Below are 16,822 nucleotides of genomic sequence, written 5' to 3'. Positions count from 1 at the left end.
ATGACATAGAGTCCAAGGTGTTCCGGGTTTGTGTGGACGACAGCCTGTTGTAGATTATTGTCTCAGCTCACTCACTTATGGTCTTCAGTTTTCTCCCCAGCTCTTAATTTCAGGGGCAGGAGGATAAAAGAACCTCCCCTCTGATCCTAGCATGCTGATGGTTGATCCAAAGCTCAGCTTCTCCCCTCATCACCATGGAGAGAAATTCCTCAATTCCATATTAGTTACTTTCCTAACTTTGAACTCTTTTAAGGCAGACAGTTTTTAATGTCAAGCAGAGGACATTGGGGGATTCTGCCTCTCTTTCTAGCAAAGGACCCAGGAAATAAGAAATGCCCAGTCATGGTCATTGAACACATTGAAGGTATCAACTATGCCCTGTACTGTAGTCATTTGCCTAAAACATGTGTATCTTCTACAAAAATGTGAAGTTCCCAAAAATTTGGAGTTCCCATTGTGGCTCAGTGGGTTAAGAACCCAACTAGCATCCATGAGGATGTGGTTCAATCCTCGCTCCGTGGGTTAAGGATCTGGTGTTGCCAAGAGCTGTGATGTAGGTCTCAGATGTGACTGGGATCCAGCATTGCTGTGGCTACAGCTCTGATTAGACCCCTAGCCTGGGAACCTCCATGTGCTGCAGGTGTGGCCCTACAAGAAATATGTGATGCTCATTTAATTCAGGGGCAGTTTCATTTACAGATTTCTGAGCGGGGTCTCACATCTAGGACTAACTGTTTCAGAAAGGGGACCCCATTTCTCAGTATCACCCACCATCGCTGGTGTCTGAATGAATCATCATTCTGGTTTGTCCTTCTTCAGGTATAAGCCATGATAATTTACCATTCTTGAGATGCTCGGTTATTTGGGACAATAACAGCCTTTTGGAGGAACGAGAATGGAAACACCATTGAGAGGCAGCTTTCCATAGAGGTTTAGAACTACCCGCATTTCATACTTAAGGGTTCCCCAGATGAAATTTTTGCATGAAACATAAAGACGTAGAATGTAGACTTCATTCAGCTACATTGATTTTTGTTCCTACCTCCATCTATGGGATTCCAGTGATTACAGAGGAACAGCGGAAATAAAATGTCATTACAGATTGCCTTGGCTTCCCCAGGACAGCATTATGCGATAGAATCCAAAGGCATGCTATGATATGTCTTGAGGAATGCAAGGAATGAATTCTAGTATGCTTTGTATTCTTACTTCTAGCAAAAACTTACTATGTAAATATACGCACAAAATTATATCTCTTTACACCATGCGGAAGAAACTCTTTCAACATGGTTAGTGTTGATCACTGAGCAGGACTTTCTTTAAAAATCACATTGTCCATAGGTAGCTAAAACATGCTTGAGCACATCAGTGGTACATATACACAGTGGACTATTACTCAGCCATTAAAAGGAACGAAATACTGGCATTTTTAGCAACATGGATGGACCTAGAAATTATCATGCTAAGTGAAGTCAGCCATACAATGAGGCACCCACATCCAATGCTTTCACTGACATGTGGAATCTGAAAAAAGGACAGACTGAACTTCTTTGCAGAACAGATGCTGACTCACAGACATTGAAAAACTTACAGTCTCCGGAGGAGACAGTTTGGGGGTGGGGGGATGTGCTTGGGCTGTGGGATGGAAATCCTGTGAAATTGAATTGCGATGATCATTATACAACTACAGATGTGATAAATTCATTTGAGTAATTAAAAAAAAAACTTAAAAAAAAGATACTTGAGTACATCAATCCTATGGGAAAGCTATGATACCAAAAACTTTATTGTGCTAAAGGACAGTATCAGTTGTGCTAATTTCTGCTGTGTAGCAAAGTGATTCAGTTACACATATGTATACATTATTCTTCATATTCTTTTCGAGTATTGTTTATCACTGTCTACTTCCCTGTGCTATCCAGCAGGACTTTGTGGATTATCTCTTTTATATATGCGACTGTGTATCTTTTAATCCCAAACTCCTCGTTTATCCCTCCCCCACCTTTCCCCTTGGTAACGATAAGGTGAAGGTCTATGCCTGTGAGTCTATGTCTGTTTTACAAATACATTCGTTTGTATTAATTTTTAGATTCCATGTATTAGTCTTATCAGACAGCATTTGTCTTTCTCTTTCTGAATGACTTGCTGTGATCACCTCTAGATCCACTCATGTTCTGCAAATGGCATTCTTTTGTTCTTTTCAAAGGCTGAGTAATAATAGTCCATTGTATATATTCCAGTGTAAAATGTATATCTTCTGTATCCATTCTTCTGTCATTGGACCGTTAGATTGTTTCCATGTCTTTGCTGTTGCAACTAGCACTGCTATGAACATAAGGGTGCATGATGAAACCAAAATTTAATGAACATTTGAAGCAGATTTTCATGCTCCTAGGTCCTCTTGGGTGCTAGGACTGACGAGCTGTGCTTCTGAGACAAAATGATAGCAGAGGTGGACTTTTCGCACCTAGGGACGGCTGAGTTAGTGCTGGACTTAGGTTTTCTGTTTTAAGCCACTCAGAAATCCTAGGAGTAAGAGTTGTTACCCATCTTACAGATGAGGAATAGTCATCTACAGCCGTTGTTGGCAAGGCCACTGAGTCCTCTCAACTCCGGTGCTACGTGAAGGCAACCACAGATGTTACTATTGAATAGCCATGTCTGTGTCTCAATAAAATTTTATTAATAACAACCAACATTGGGCAGGACTGGGTCCATGGGTCATGGTTTGCTGACCTCTTTTGTAAAAGATGATGAGTCAGACCCTGTTGGTTTTGACTGCATCTCAGTGTGTGTTCTTTCTCACTACCCAGGATTCACTGTGGACACATTGGAAACACAGACTATTAGGGAAAAGGATGATCATGCATCTTCCAGGGACAATCTCTAGTCATGCTGAGGTGTCTTTCTCATCTTGGCTCAGCATACTTTTGGGCATGGGTGCGGTGGTACTCTTGGTAGATTCCTGTATACACTCTGGTTTTCTTCACATGCATCATAACCTTATTTTTCTTTGCCAGTCAAATCCTTCACGAATATCATTGTGATGTGGAGGTCTGGCCAGCCCACCAACCCCTGCTGCCTGCAACCAATGACAGGCTGAACCTAGCGTAGACAAGACTGGACTTTGGCTTGAAGGTGGATGCCATAGGCTGAATGTTGGTGTCCCCTCACCTCCAATTCGTACTCTAAAACTGCCAACAGGATGGCATGACGAGGTGGAGTCTTTGGAACGTGATGAGGTCATGATGGGATTCGTGTCCTTATGAACGAGATGCCAAAGGGCTTCTGTTACAGTAGCAGATGACACTAAAATTGTGGTCCTAACTGGTGAGGTGCCCGGTATGAGCCACACCACCCTGTGAGGTCTGGTTCAAGCATATGACCAAGTGGGACCACCACTTTTACGTAGGACCTTGTGTACCTTAGCGTCCCTCGCCCCAACTCTATCTGGTCCTGCCCCTCACCTGAGACTTCTCCTCCGCCAAAACAATTCACACACACAGGAATCCTTCCAGAAAATCTGACCTAGGAGACTGGCTATCTGCCCTTTGAAACACTTATTCGGATCTTGATCTAAAAACCTAATTTCAAGAGATCCTAGATCCCAAATCCTAATTTTTAAGTCTCAGCATTTCATAGTATTTGAAAATGCACAAAAGAAAACAAACAAACAAACAAACAAAAACACCCCGCTACGATTTTCTAAGACAAGTCAAACAAGCTGCTATAAAAGCTTGCAGACCTAATCACTTATCTCTGGCATGAGAAAAACCCATTGGCTGAGGAAGATAATGGCTCTGTCTTCTGAGCGTTCAACAGCCTCTGACAGTACATGGGTAAGCTGTAGGCTTTGTGGTTGGGAAAAATAAACTCAGAGGATTAAAATAAATATAATAGCCGGAGACCAACTTAATTCGAAAGTACCCCACGGGAGGGACATAAAAGCAAAATGTTTCATTCTTGATCTTCAGCACAGAATACCAAGAATGCTACATGCGTGGGAGGGAAAGAAAACCTTTCTAAATTCAAAAAAAAAAAAAAAATTCATGGGTCTAGCTACTGCATTCAAGTCCCATGACAGTCAACTGTCAGAATCCATTGACCACAACGCCACGTGGTAATGGAACCTTAAAACAACCACTTTCCCTGCTCTGTCCTCCACTCAACCAGGCTGCTATTATTATTAATGCATGTTTTCTTTAATGTTCCAAAATAGAAATACATTTTTCCAAGCAACTGTTTTCACCAACATCAACAGAATGAATGAATAATCCAATTCATTGACGTCTTAAGGTTGTTGTTTTTTTTTTAAATTCAGTGAATTTTATTATATTTATAGTTGTACAACCTTCATCACAAGCTAATTTTAGAACATTTCCATGCCAAACCCCTAGTCTATTCCTGTCCCTGCCTTTCTTAAAGTTTTTTTTTTTTTTAAGTCACCTGAAAACAACTTTGGTTAGGCTTAGGGTTTAGGGTTAGGGTTAGAGTTTAGGGTTAAGGTTAGGGTTAGGGGTTAGGGTTAGCAGATTTTCCTTTTTTTCACAGCAGATATAAATGCTTTTCTTCTGGCCAGATTTTCCCCTGAAGGGGAAAAGCGCCAAGTGTTTTCAGCCAGTTTGTTTTTCCCGGATGCCCCGATCTGTTCAGTGAAATCTTGGTCGGATCGACACTCATGCATGAATGATCTGCCTTTTTGCCTGCAGTGTGTCTCTCATTTTCGTTGACTGCGATAAGGCTGTCAGTATTTCCACATTCCTCTCCTCCCTCGTCCTGTGCGTGAGAGCAGGTGCCAAGTACTTCTTGGCATGAAGAAGGCTGTATATCTCATGCAAATCGGGGCTGGTGGGTGTATGCTACGAGATTTGAAGCCTAGTAGCATAATTCTCTGCTGTGTGCACCACACTTCTGTGTGCGTCCCAATTATATACTGACACACCCGGTGTAGAACCTCTGAGTCACAACTCTGTTGGAGTTATAGATTGTGGAGTCTTAGATTTCCATCTCTTTTGGAATCACCTCTAGGAACTCTTAGGAACTCTCATGTCTTGGCCACCTGAGGCATACGGAGTTCCTGGGCCAGGGATCAGATCTCAGCCACAGTTGCACTTAAGCCACAGCTGCAGCAGTGCAGGATCCTTAACCCACAGTGCAGGGGGCCGGGGATTGAACCTGCATCCCAGAGTTCCCAAGACACCGCCGATCCCATTGTACCACAACTGGTATTCCTCTTGTTTGATTTCAATGAGTGATTCCTGGCATTGCTTTATGATGGGAGGGGGATGTCCTCCCCCAGCACCTGCACCACCAGGTCTATCTTTTCCCATCTCCTAGGGATGTCACAGTCATAACGCAAAATGAGCCACGATGCTAGGATGTCCACCCCAGAAAGTGGCAAACACTACAAATCAGACGTCTCCCCTGCCCCTTTGAAGAGTTGTTATTAGACACCTGCCATCCTTCTACCGGTTGAGTCTGTGACACAGCAAGAATGATTAAGAATAAGACCGGAAGCAACATTTGCCTTACGTAGAAGTACAGAAGGATAGGATTCTAAGTTGCAAACAGTTGAAATCCTCCCTGCAGATGGAGGAATTGGCCAGAAGTAAAAGACGTTCCCCTGGGTTCCCCCTACAGGCACATCTGTTCAGCAGACAGAAACAGGCATTCAGGAGCTGTACCTGTGGGAAGCCCTCATGGCAAAAAGGTGCCTCGCAGCACATGTGGTGCCAAGGTCTTTTCTCCACACGCCTGCTTCCCCTGCAGACTCAAGCTCTAACCTCTCTGCATTCGCTCAGCCAGCAGCGCTCCTTCTCAGGGCAGGGACAGTCAGTTCTCATCAGTGACACCAACAGCATGTGCTGTGGTTCCTAGGTGTTCTCATGCTTATTGTTAGTGGATACGCAGCTGATGGTTCCGACACGGACAAACCTGGCTTCATCTTGTACTAATTCCTCTTCTGAATGTCTTCAAACACTGTCTTTGTTCTGTTTGCTCGTTCCATTCTGTCCATCTAGACTGTCAGTTTTTGTAAAACCAACTTCTCCTTTATTTTTTCTTCCTCCAGGACATCTGACTTCATTTTATTTTTTAAAGAAATGTTTTATCATAGTTGATGTACAAAATTTCTGCTGTACAGCAGAGTGACTCAGTTATATATACAGATACATTGTTTCTCTCATATTATCTTCTAACATTTTCTATCACAAGTGATTGGATAGAGTTCTCTGTGTTGTACAGCAGAATGTCATTGCTGATCCTTTCTAAATGTCTTAGGTTGCATCTACTAACCCCGAGCTCTTCGTCCATCCCACTCCCTCCCTCCTCCTCCTTGGCAACCACAAGTCTCATCTCTATGTCTGTGAGTGTGTTTCTATTTTGTAGATAGGTTTCTTTGTGCCATATTTTAGATTCCACATAGAAGTGATATCATATGGTTATTTGTCTTTCTCTTTCTGATTGCACTTAGTTTGAGAAACTCTAGTTGCCTCCATGTTGCTGCAAGTGGTATTATTTTGTTCTTTTTCATGGTTGAGTAGTATTCCATTGTGTATATATGCCACATCTTCTTAATCCATTCATCTGTCAGTAGACATTTAGGTTGTTTCCATGTCTTGGCTATTGTGAATAGTGCTGCATGTATCTTTTTGAATGAAGCTTTTGTCCAGATACATGCCCAGGAGTAAGAGTGCTGTATAATATGATAGTTCTATATTTAGTTTTCTGAGGAACCACCCTACTCTCTTCCACAGTGGTTGTATCTTCTTTATGTCTTAAGGTCTACTTTTTCCCCCAACTTTTTAAAAAGTTGAAGTAAAGTTGATTTATAATATCATGTTAATTTCAGGTGAACAGCAAAGTGATTCAGTTATACGTATGTAAGTATATAAATATGTATGTATAGACACACATATATAGCTTTTCAGATTCTTTTCTTAAGGTCTATGTTATATCCTGCCCTTCCCACCTATTCTTCCCACAATGAGCATCTCATCTGTAGTTTCTGCCTTTGCTTTACAATATTTCACACATGCCTATTACCATTGGTCTGTTTTATGTGCCGGCATTCCTTCACTTGTGGCCCTGAATCATTCTAACCAACACATCTCCTTCTTGGACCCCTGTGCATTTTTCTTATAAAGATCCACCTGCACATTGCAAGAACGCCTCCCGGACCCAAGGCTCTTAACTTAATCACATCTGCTGCATCCCTTTTGCTCTGTGAGGTGATGTATTTTCAGATTCTTGGGAAAGAGACATGGACAACTTTACAGGGCGAGGAGCAGGCATTATTCATACTGCCTCAGAGAGAATTGACAAGTAAGATAGGCTCGGTCCTCACTCGCTTTCCCTGGTTTTATGGACTGAATGTTTGTGTCTCCCACCCCATGATTTGTACGTTGATGTCCTAATGCCCCAACAGAATGGTATTTGGAGGTGGAGCCTTTGGGATTTAATTAGCTTTAGATGAGGTTATGAGGGTGGGGTCCCTGTGAGGGGATTAGGGTCCTTATAAGGAAGATACCACAGGCCTTTCTCTACCCTGTGAGGGAGGACACAGCAAACATGCAGCTGTACAAACAAGGAAGGGGGCCTCGCCAGGAACTAAGTCTGTCACCCCATGATCTTGGACATCTCTCCTCCAGAACTCTGGGAAACAAATGCCTGTTGTTTAAGCCACCTGGTCTATGGTACTTTGTGTGTGTGTGTGTCTTTTTAATGGCCACACCTGAGGCATGTGGAAGTTGCCAGGCTAGGGGTCAATTTGGAGCTTCAACTGCCAGCCTGTGCCACAGCCATGAGCAAGTCAGGATCCAAGCTGCACCGGTTACCTACACCATAGCTCACAGCAACACCAGATCCTTAATCCAGTGAGCGAGAGCAGGGATCGAACATGCATCCTCATGGATCCTAGATGGGTTCATAACCCACTGAGCCGTGACGGGGATTGCCTATGGTATTTTTTATGATAGCAGGAGCTGATTAAGACATCAGGCAAGGAGGAGACCTATTCTGTTGGATGATCTTAATTGTGATTTGCAAAGTTTTAGAATGTCAGCTCTGATTCTCTTTATAGGTTACTGCTTTCTCAGCACTGCCGTGTGTGCCAACTAATTACGTTTTAAAGATGCGTGTTTAAAACCGAAGTCTCACAGTAATTCTCTATGTCAGACAAGGACCTTCTGGAGGGAACATTTAAATTAAGATCTACATTTCACCGGGAGGTTAAAACACTCCCATTGGTTGGATCTGGCCAAGTAGAGGTTCAAATGGGTGGATTCAGATATTGAGATGTTGAAAACTACCCTTGTCCACCATTTCTAGGTATACCAGATGTAAAAAAAAAAAGTCTTCTGTAGTCTCCTTAAACTGGTCCATGACAGTTCTGCCCAAGTGTTAAATCACTGTCTTCTGGATTTTGGAAAACATTTCATTTATGGAAAGTAGATCTGGTTGGACTGAGGCCAACTGTGAGAAAAGTGGAGAGCTGGCAACATGTCACACAGCAATGACCGTATCTTGCTCGCCCAGGAAGAAGACTTTAGAAGGAATTTTCCCCAGGGTGGCTTGGGGAGGGATCAGTTTGTCTTGAGAGAGATCAAATCTTCTAAACCGAGAAAGGAGGGAGGGATGTTAGAACACTTTTTTTTTTTTTTGGTGGTAACCACGCCGTGCCATATGGAGTTCCCAGACCAGGGATCATCTCTGAGCTGCAGTTACAACCTGTGCCACACCTGCAGCAACACTGGATCCTACACTTGGTGTGTGTGACCAGGGGTCAAACCTGTATCCCGATGCTCCCAAAATACCGCCGATCACGTGGCGCCACACTAGAAACTCGTAGAACAAGTCTTTTCTCACTCCAAGAAGGGCCAGTTGTATAGCAGGTGAAAGCATGTTGAAATAGAGCATTGAGCAAAAGGGAAATATTTTATATGGAAAGGGAGAAATAGCACATGATTCAGTTAAGAGGTATAAATTTAGTGAACACAGGGCATTGCTTATCTTATGTAGAGAACAAAGAAAGGGTGCTTGGAGAGAGGGTGCTCAGAGGGTAAAGTTAGGGATGGATCTGTAAACACCCAAGGAAACCCAGACCATGTTCCCGCCTCATAAGATGCCATGCCAGGAGGAACTGAGCTGAAGAGAGAAGTGAATTAATTGATGTGGGTCGCATTGGACAGTGCTGTCCAGTGGAAATGCAAAACACGTCCCATGGATCACTTTAACTTTTCTAGTAGCCATATTTTAAAAATGTAGATGATGGAGTTCTCTGGTGGCCCAATGGTTAAGAATCCAGCATTGTCACTGCTGTGACTCAGGTCACTGCTGTGGCTAGGGTTGGATCCCTGGCCTGGGAACTTCCAAATGTTCCAAGTGTAGCCAAAAAAAAGTAGGTAAGATAGATGACATTGATAACATCCTTAACCCAGTATATACAAAGTATTATTTCCACCTAGATAATCCACCTCAAAAATGACCCAAGGAATTATTCTACATTGTTTGAAATCAGTATGCTTTTGGTACTTACAATGCCTCTAGTTCAGACTCGCCACATTTCAGGTGCTTCATGACTTCATGTGATGAGTGGCCACCATATTGGATAGTGCAGTTCTAGCAAACTTATTCCTGGGTTGGGTCTCTGCCTTTTGAATGAGGTTGCTCTGTCATCTCAAAGCCACAGTCAACCCCCATGACCTCTCTAGGGGGTCATGATCACGACACCTTTTCTCTCCCCCCACCACTTTATCTTACCTGCTTCCTATCACTTGTTACAACTATTTTTGTCAAAACTTTGGTTGGGTCCTCCTTGAGAGTCATCCTGCCCCCTCTCTCCCAATTGCTCAGCTTCTCCTACCTCATGGTGACACAGTTCAGAATGGTCTCCCTTCTTCCCATCTAGTCTCCTTTCTTCATGGCCATACTTCTGCTCCTGGGAGCTCCATCCCTGGAAAAAGGAAAAGAGAAAACACCATCATCTTGAAAGGGATGAGCTGCTAAGAGACATCCAGATTTTCTGCATACATCAGGCTTCACTCGCACTCCCCATCAAAGGAAGAGAAACAGCCTCAAGTGGTAGGAATATGGGATGTGTCCCAGCCACCATGGTCTCAGGATGGTGTCCCTTCCCCAGAAATGGTTTTCTAAAGGCACTGAGGTGTCTGTAGACAAGAAGCCAGCCTCCAAGAACTTACAATTGCTTCTGGAGGTCTATGTTGAGCTGTTGACCATGTATGTTGCTCTGGGAAGTTGAGTGCAGGTAAATTCAGAAAGACAGCACCCCCGCCCCCAACCCATGAATGCCAGAAAGACATGATAGCCCCTTGGTAATTAATGTTCTGTAGCCAGTTTTTGCTTTCTCATCTCTTTGCCCACCTCTCTCTTCTTCCCACCTAACAGATTGAAAAGAGTATCTTCAGTGTACTTCTAATTGGTTATTTAGTAACTGTATTATTTTAACAAGTATCCCTTCTCTTGTTTAAAATCCATCTGTAAAAAAAAAAAATCCATCTGTATTTTTTTTCCCTCTATGAACAGTCAATTCATATCCTTTCCCCATTTGCAATCAACTGGTTATTGGTCTTATGCTGATCACTTCCTAGGAGCTGCTCAGGGAGTAAGGAGTTGAGCCCTTTGCTTATGGTATGAATGGCAATGTTGTTTTCCCTGTGTGCCATTTGGGAATTCAGTGTGGAATACAAAATACAGCATAAAAATAAATGACTTTCGCATAGATTAGGAACAACCAATTAAAAGAACATATGGAAAAAGGAACAAATAAGAATAACTAGAAAACTTTTGAAAAATAGCAACAGTGAGACGGATGAAAAGACTTTCAAGGAGTATTGTAGAATATTTTAAAGTCTCAGTGATTAACACATGAGATTGTCAAATAGACAAAGAGACAGACCAATGGAACAGTTAGGAGAGTTCAGATATAGGCCAAAATGCATTTAGGAATTTTGGAGGCCAGTAGCCAGCATACCAATCCATGTGGTTACATATACACTGTGGAATATTACACAGCCATAAAAAAGAATGACAGCTTGCCATTTGAAGCAACATGGAGGTACCTAGAGATTCTCATACTAAGTGAAGTCAGAAAGAGACAAATACCATGTGACATCACTTCTATGTGGAATCTAAAGTATAGAACAAATGAACCTATCTACGAAACAGAAACAGACTTGTAGACCCAGAGAGCAGCCTTGTGGTTGCCAAGGGGGAGGAGGAGGAAGTGGGATGAATGCAGAGTTTGGGGTGAGTAGATGCAAAATATTATGTTCAGAATGGATAAGCAGTGAGGTCCTACCGTACAGCACAGGGAACTCTATTCAGTCTCTTGGGACAGAACATGATGGAAGATAGCATGAGAAAAAGAATGTATATATATATATATATGTCTGATTGCGTCTCTGTGCTGTACAGCAGAAATTGGCACAACACTATAAATCAACTATACTTTAAAAATTGTTTTTAAAACAAATACTTTCACACACACACACACACACACACACACACACACATATACACAAACACACAAAGAAGGGTACAGAAAAGAAATAAAAAGCAGAAAACACAACCACTCATGACTCCTGAATTTCCTAATGTAAACACCAATTTTTTTTTTTTTTTTTGGCTTGTTTCAAGTTTCTTTTTTCTGAGTTCATTTTCACATCAGTGCATGGTATCTGAAATTCTCATTCAATAGACTCTCCTCTCATGATTGTGATTTCGCCTCTCTTACAGATCCTCAGAGGTTAGTCCTTACTTCTCAGAATCACAGCTGTTGGTTTTGAGCACATACAGCCATCCTTTTAGTACAGTCACAGAATCTGCGTTTTTTACCCGTCGAAGGTGTGTGGCAACCCTGCCTCCAGCCAGTCTCTTGGCACCCTTTGCCCACTTCCCGTCTCTGTGTCACACTGGGTAATTCTCTCAATATTTCACAAGTTTTCACCACTATTATATTTGTTATGGTGACCTGTGATCAGTGATCTTGGACCTTAGGATTGTAACTGTTTTGGGTTTTTTTTTAAGCGATAAAGTATTTTTAAAGTAAGCTATGTACATGGGTTGTTTTAGCCATAATCCTATTGCATATTTAACAGGCAACAACAGAGAGTGCACATAACTTTTATGTGCCCTGGGAAACCAGAACAGCCAAGTGACTTGCCATATTGCAGTGTTCCTTTACCACCAACTGTCTGGAATTGAACCTGTGGTATCTCTGAAGTCTGCCTGTTAAAATCAAGTTAGTCCTTTGAGCCACCCTAACCTGGAAGGGGACCTAGGGTGACAAAGGAGTGACATTTGGAGGTGGAAGCATGATTGGCCTCAGCCTGAGGGTACCAGCACCTCTTTTTCATCTCTTCACCTTGGACACACACATCTCAGAAACACCTGTGTCTCTGGCGGGTCGGACCCTTAATAGGCAAACTTGAATCTTTGTCATCACACCGTTGGAATCAGGTTGGATCTCGAATACATCTTTGTTATTCATTCTTAGTCTTTATCATATTTCTCCAAAGGCACCCCCTCCCTGCCTCTTCCCTCTCCCATCAATGCATCAATTATTTTTCATCTGTTTACGCATCTTATTCTTGTGTCTTCCTTCCTTCCTCCTTTCTTTTTCCGTTCTTTCTCCTTCCTTCCTTCTTTCTTTCCTTCCTTCCTTCTTTCTTTCCTTTCTTTCTTTTCCCCTTCCCTTCCCTTCCCTTCCCTTCCTTCTTAGGGCCACCCCTACAGCATATGGAAGTTCCCAGGCTAGGGGTTCAATCCAAGCTACAGCTCATGGCAATGCCAGATCCTTGACTCACTGAGAGAGACCAGGGATCAAACCTGCATCCTCATGGACACTAGTCAGATTCATTTCTGCTGCACCACCACATGAACGCCCCTATTCCTATTCTGAAAGCACCACTGTGTTTTTGATGAATTCCATCTAAGTATTTCCCCTAACCAAGGCACTGGATAGGTATTTTGAAGGACACCACAGCAGGAGTTCTGGTTGTGGCTCAGTGGGTTGAGAATCCGACTAGTGTCCCTGAGGAGGCGGGTTTGATTCCCGTCCTTGTTCAGTGGGTGAAGGATTGGGTGTTTCCACAAGCTGCGCCATAGGTCACAGGTGCAGCTCACATCTGGTGGTGTTGGGGCTGTGGCATAGGCGGGCAGCTGCAGCTCTGATTTGATCCCTCGCCTGGGAATGTTCATGTGCCACAGGTAAGGCTGTAAAAAGAAAGATACCATGGCAAGCAAAAGGTAGCCCCAGCAATTAAGGAGTTCAAACATTGAAGATAGAAGATTGCTTTCGAAATAAATGGTGAGATGATGTCTATTATCTCAGCGTGGCTTAACCCAATCGGCATGCATGTTGTCACTATTTATCATTCAGTAAAGCTGAGGATTTGATTCCCAATAATGAGAAGACTGTCCGTGCGAGTTCTATTATGTGTCTAATTGACCCTGGGCTGATTAGTATTGCTTCAAATTAGTGACATATAATATTCATGACTGGGGCTTAACGGATGGAGAAGGTCAGTCTAAATTAGTGAAAACTGTCAATTTCCAGAATGCCCCTTTACACATTAAGTGCTTGCAAAAATACGTCCATCGCACTGACATAATGAACAGAACAGGCTCATTTGCATTAAATTAATTATGGTCAGATATAGAGCCTTTCTCTCCTTTTTTTTTTTCCCCCCTTCTTTTTCTCACCTGACCTAGGGTAATGGAGCTGTCTAGTGATTCTCAGGTGCTTTGGATAAATATCGGGACTTTCTGGACCCATTGAGTCACAAGTGAAGATTGGCTCTGCCATCAGTACAAATACTTATAAGCCCCCAAGGCACATTTTGATGAAATCAAGAAAGGTTCTAATTTCTGTCTTCAGACATAAGCCTTTGCACAAATGATGCACATCAAGAGAGAATGATATTCTGCTGGAGATGGGATTAGGCAAGCGTTAGGCTGATTCAGGTAAGGTCTCTCCATGAGGTGTGTGTTTGTGTGTGTCACTGTGTGAAACCCAGCAGGGCCCTCTGGGGCTCCTGGACACACAAGCCTTTCTGTGGTCCCTATGTCTTGTTTTGAGGGAATGAGCTTCAGGCTCCAGGACCTTCCCTGGGCCTTAGAGGGCAGGTGCCAACCGGTGCTGATCAGGGAAGGGAGGGCATGCAGAGACCCGGGAGGAGCCATCCAGACACAATTGTGCAGCCTGGGGGTAGGTCCTGGTTCCTCCTCAAGGGATACACATAGCAATATCTTTGAGCTCTTCTGCAGAATGAAAATCCCCAACAAATGGAAGCCAGGGAGGAGGACCACCAGAATCAGTCCTGGGGCCCCCAAATACCAGCTCTGAAGAAGAATGAAGCTTAATATGATCCTTATCTGTGGCTGTCTTCTACTCCCAAACTACAAAAGACTTCCTAATGTCTCCCAAGAGAGGGTACAGTCTTTAGGGCCTCAGCCTGCTGTGGTCTCCTTTGCCTGGCAAAACAGTGAAGCTATTTTTTTTCTCCTTCACGTTTCTATTTGGCGCCAGTGGACAGAGGCTGAGTTTCGGCTGTGTGTGTGTGTGTGTGTGTGTGTGTGTGTGTGTGTTGCGTGGGGTGCACATAAGACTAATAGGCTTATAGACCAGGAACGTCATTCTTGAGTTACGGAGCGCAAAGCTGGCCAGGCTCCCAAAAGCAGGTATGCTGGCTCTGAGTGTTCATCTTTTACGGCTGCTCTGACACATTGCCACAGGCTTGGTGGCTTGAAACTTCGTTTGCTTGCACATCTGTAGGTTGCAGATGCAGCCTGTGTCTCTGGGCTCACATCAAGGTGTGGACAGAGCTCTAGGGGACTGTGTGTAGCTGTGCCCTTTCCAGCATGAGCGGCTGCTGACATTGCTTGACTAGTGATCATTTCCTTCGCTTTCAAAGCCAGCGGCCACAGCTGCAGCCAGCATGGGACACCACACTGACCACTTCTGCCTCCTTCCACTTAAACATCTTTATGATGCCTGAGTCCACGTGGACACTCCAGGAGAATCTCCCAGTGTTAAGGTCCCTGGATCAGCAACTTAAATTCCATGTGTAAGCTTCATTTCCCTTTTTCCTGTAAAGTAACGCGTTCACAGGTGCTGAAATTAGGAGGTGAGCATCTTTGAAAAGGAGGTGTTATGCTCTTCACCACATCGTGCACCTGCTCACCTTGTCGCCACCCATCACCAGAGAAAAATGGTCTCTAATCCATCTTATGATCAGTAAGGAACCTCTCACAGAGATTCCAAGATGACATTTGGACTATATCCTTCATGGATACGTCTAGATTTCTGATTCCAGATGTAAAACACTAACTTTCTGCATTAGAGAGCAAGTCAAGTTAATTTTCATATACAAATCCATCGTGTCAGCTTATAATGAGGCATTTTAAACCAAATTATCAAAAAACATACTGTAGGAGTTCCCGTCATGGTGCAGTGGTTAACAAATCTGACTAGGAACCATGAGGTGGCGGGTTCCATCCCTGGCCTTGCTCAGTGGGTTAAGGATCCGGCGTTGCCGGGAGCTGTGGTGTAGGTCGCAGACGCGGCTCGAATCCCGCGTTGCTGTGGCTCTGGCGTAGGCTGGTGGCTACAGCTCCGATTCGACCCCTAGTCTGGGAACCTCCATGTGCCATGAGAGTGACCCTAGAAAAGGCAAAAAAAAAAAAACCCAAAAACAGTACTGCGCTGTGTGGTCCACGCAATGTCTATCATGAAGTACGCTGATTTTTTTTGCTTCCATTTGATTTAGCAAATAAATTAAAAGGGTCCAAAATACAGGCCTAAAAAAAAATCTCAGGGTATGAATAACTCAAAGACAAGCTTAGTCGAATATCCTTATTTTAAGATGTGAAGTTGACACACTGAAAATTCCAAATACAGTTAGTGACCGATAGAGGTAGGACCTCATTCTTCCAAATTTGAGTTTTAGTACCAGAGAAAAACGCTTATCTTTCATCTCTGGTAGAAGCCGTCCAGGGTTTTTCATTGAGAACAATGAATGTTTTTCAATTTAGAATAATTAGAATTATTTGCATTTACAATAACAACTCTGTAAATTTTTTAAACAGGGAGTTACAAAGGGCTCATCAGGTTAAGAAGCCAACTAGCATCCATGAAGATGAAGGTTTGATCCCTGGCCTTGCTCAGTGGGTTAAGGATCCGGCGTTGCCGCAAGCCGCGGTAGGGGTCGCAGGTGTGGCTCAGATCAGGGGTTGCTGTGGCTGTGGTGTAGACCTGCAGCTGCAGCTCCAGTTCCACTCCTAGCCTGGGAACCTCCATGTGCCATGGGTGCAGACCTAAAAAGACAAAAAAAAAAAAAAAAGAAAAAAAGAAAAAAGAGGAAAAAAAAGAGAATAAATAAATATTTTAAATGGAAGCCATCAGCTGATGGGCTGTGGTCCATGTTCAAATTTCAGCTCGTGCTCCATAGATTTTATTTACCACCTAGCACAATCGAAGGTGAGGCTGTCTCGATACCACTGCATGATAGATGCCACTTGGTTAGGAAGATCTTAAAAGACACTTTTGGAATCCACCTGCTTATGTTCCCCAGATAATGCTTTGTGTGCTCTTAGACATACGATGTGATTAATTGCATGGAAACATGAAAAAAAAAAAAGATTTCCATCTCCATGGAAACCGTGGTGTGTTCTATTATGATCCCTGTGAAGATTAAACTTTGAGAAACTGAGAAAAGGGTGAGTGATTTTAAATATCTCTTGTTACGGAAACTCCTGGAAGAGATTCTGCAACGATGGAACTGCGTGGAGAGTTGCAGTAAAC

At 43.2% G+C, this 16,822-nt stretch overlaps 1 protein-coding gene across 6 annotated transcripts in view; it reads left to right on the top strand.

The window, feature by feature from the left end:
* The window catches only part of LOC106506881 (pseudouridine-5'-phosphatase-like), a 744,469-nt gene that overhangs the window by 599,710 nt on the left and 127,937 nt on the right, over positions 1-16,822 (top strand). Inside the window, exons 13-14 of one of the 6 annotated variants that reach the window (XR_014836045.1) lie at positions 13,732-13,983; positions 14,934-15,086. The exons of the other annotated variants lie outside the window; for them this stretch is intronic. The gene's annotated coding sequence lies outside the window, so the exon portion shown is untranslated. The remainder of the gene's footprint in view (positions 1-13,731; positions 13,984-14,933; positions 15,087-16,822) is intronic. 6 annotated transcript variants of the gene reach the window in all.

Source organism: Sus scrofa, chromosome Y, assembly GCF_054392235.1.
Source record: "Sus scrofa isolate SSC_HxYL_T2T_F1_AM1 chromosome Y, Sscrofa_HxYL_maternal_Yorkshire_Landrace_v2.0, whole genome shotgun sequence".
NCBI lineage: Eukaryota > Metazoa > Chordata > Mammalia > Artiodactyla > Suidae > Sus > Sus scrofa.
This window is presented reverse-complemented; position numbering and strand designations above follow the sequence as displayed.